Source organism: Sinocyclocheilus rhinocerous, unplaced genomic scaffold (genome assembly GCF_001515625.1).
Source record: "Sinocyclocheilus rhinocerous isolate Xijiao unplaced genomic scaffold, SAMN03320098_v1.1 scaffold148, whole genome shotgun sequence".
NCBI classification, from domain to species: Eukaryota; Metazoa; Chordata; class Actinopteri; order Cypriniformes; family Cyprinidae; genus Sinocyclocheilus; species Sinocyclocheilus rhinocerous.
Genome location: NW_015653472.1, coordinates 4,116,327 through 4,118,943, shown reverse-complemented (window position 1 = coordinate 4,118,943; position 2,617 = coordinate 4,116,327). Strand labels below are relative to the sequence as shown.

General features: G+C 41.8%; 1 protein-coding gene and 1 long non-coding RNA gene across 2 annotated transcripts in view; one reads left to right on the top strand and one right to left on the bottom strand.

Moving 5' to 3' along the window:
* The window catches only part of LOC107716079 (zinc finger protein castor homolog 1-like), a 78,187-nt gene that overhangs the window by 38,036 nt on the left and 37,534 nt on the right, over window positions 1-2,617 (top strand). The gene's annotated exons all lie outside the window — the stretch shown is intronic.
* On the bottom strand, window positions 100-1,143 carry LOC107716228 (uncharacterized). Its single transcript, XR_001637178.1, has 3 exons — window positions 1,088-1,143; window positions 943-984; window positions 100-867 (listed from the first exon to the last, which is right to left on the bottom strand). It is a non-coding gene; the product is annotated as an uncharacterized LOC107716228 (long non-coding RNA).

The following is a 2,617-nucleotide window of genomic DNA, read 5'->3' as shown; positions in this document are numbered from 1 at the left end:
AACTTGCTTTTAGACATCAGAAACCGCTGAGGTGTCATATAAAAAGACTAAGACCAAAAGCAAAACTATTAAAATAAGTATCATAGAGATGTGGGATTCAGGGTTTCTTTTAACCTTGTGCAGTTCTGAGAAGTTTTTATTTGTTTTGTCATATTTGCCCTCATTTACAGTACACTGCAAACCAGGTAAACCTGCCCTGTGAGCACCGATCCTCCCCGCTCATACTGTGATACCAAACAAACCTGTTTCAAAGCTCAAATAACCATCTTTTACCTTCTAATTCTCTTTCTTTCACCTCCTTTTTCTTTATGCTTCACCTCAGCCTCTCCTTCCATCTTTTCCCGCTTTAAGCAGCAGTTGGGAATGGCATTGTTTTTAATAATCAGAACCCAGAAATTATTATTATCGCCTCTGACGCGGCAATTAAAACTTCAGGTCAGAGGCACAACGAGCGGTGATCAGCAGCGAAGCTGAGAAGTTTTAATTAGACGATCAGAACCATTAATGCACAAAAAAAGGTGTGCGCTGGGAAATTAACGTGAACGTCTTAATCAGGGTTACCGACTCCGAAGAGGAGTCAAGTGAACAGAGAGCAAAAAACAAATCATTTCCGCACCACTGGGACAAAACTCAATTAAATATGCATGCAGAAAATGGAAATTCGGAGCATCAGCACAGACCGTTGGAAAAAATACGGCAAATTCCGTAGACGGGGTCGCAGACCTGCTTTATTGTTATTCTTGTTTAATAAAATCGAAAGAGAGGCCAGATGCTGTGGAACAAGGGTGTGTGGAGAACAGGTCCGATGCTGACTTTTCCGCTCCCCTTCCCCCAGAGCGATGGGAGAAACAAACTACTTCCTGCAAGCTGTAAATTAGCAAAATAGAGGGAATTATTTCAGCATGTGTATGTGTGCCCGAGTTTTAGTAGGTGAGGAAATACCTGGGAATCTGCCTCTCGGAGTGCCCCATCTTGTTGCAGTTGCTGCAAATAATGAGAAACTCCATTGTAAATATGCAAAATAAAGCACTAAGGAAGGGCCAGGAACAGGTAACCGTTCTCATTTCTTGGTTTATTTGACATTTACTTTAAGTTTGCATTTGCAGAATCCCCTGACAGTCAGAGGTCCTAGATCCTCCACCTGGAAAAAACAAAAAAGACAAGTTCATTTATACACATTCCAGGTCAGTTAATCTGTCAAAAGGATTATAATATCAGAATAAAGCTTTTAAAAGTCAGGACAGAAAGAAACTGCTCTGACAGGAGGATCTTTAAATAATGAAAAATAATCCAATGCTGTCCAGGCCTGTTGCATTAATGAATGCTCCGTATTATCAGGGTTTTGTCCTTGCATTAGTCAACGTATTTTGAAAGTCTGTATGAAATCAGACAGGGCAGATCAGAGTGTTAGATCACCGCTAAGTCGCGGGATTCGGGTTTAGCCAAGTAAACAGAGTTTGTTTCTAAAACAATCGCTGCAGTGGATGCCAGGTGAGAAGGAGTCTGCATTTCCCAGCTTTAGCGTGCATATGCTTCCTGTCAGACCGAGAGCGAGCGAGAGAGAGAGAGACGGAGAGAGGGAAGAACAGGACACGCCAATCTAAGCAGTCATTAACAGCCACTTCCTCACTCTGGTGGGCTGATTGCAGTCAGCACACGTTCGTACAAATAATGCACTTCCAACGGCATTATTAGGATTTGAAACACCACTTGATTGGGCATGATATCATTCCGGCACATAAACAGAAGCTCCGCATTAAACGAGACAAGCAGGGCCCTGAGAGCCACGTTCAAGGCAGCTTCTCTGTCATTCCCGGCGTCCTCCGCCTCACGGTTCTGAAAAGAAACAGGGCTTGTGGGGCCTTTGATGTGCGAGTAGATAAAAAGAAGCAGCTCTCTCACTCTTATTGTCGAATCTGTTTAGAATAGTTTCTTGACTTTTTCGCAAAGGTTTTCTCCTTATACAGTAAAAGCATTACGGCAATTCCAGCTCTGCACTATTTCCAGTAAAAAAATATTGTCAGCATTAGAATAAACAGGACCTCTTAATGAAAACAAGCTTTTGCTGTGATCATCTCCACCGTTTGTTTATTATTCAGCGCTGACAGGCGTCTTCGAGGGCCTGAAATAAGAGTGTTTCGCTGAAACACGTTTGGACGCATCAAATCATTGAGGTTTGCTGTTTGTTACATCTATTTTTCTTAACATGAGTGCCTGTCTCTAGAGTGGTGGGAGGAATCCCAGAGGAGAGGCTGTTCTTTTATTTGCATCCCTACTGATTCTATCGCACTGCATGCTATCATGAACACAAACGACTTGGAGTAAACAGCGGTGTTACCATAGCGATCTCCATTGTTGGTCAGAACCGAGGCATATCTATTGCCAGGCATGTATTTAATGCAGCAGCTACTAACTGGTTTACCGTGATCTTTTTTGAGCTCCAGAGTGTCTCATTAGTGCCCTGATCCTCTCTCATTTAAAACCTCAGATCTCATCTCTAGACAAAGATGTCTTTCAAGTGCACAGCCTTATTTTTTGTAAAAGTTTAGGAAAAGGCTGTGCACTTGAAGTGTTTTTTCATATGACATTTATTATAATATTTATTTTATATTATATA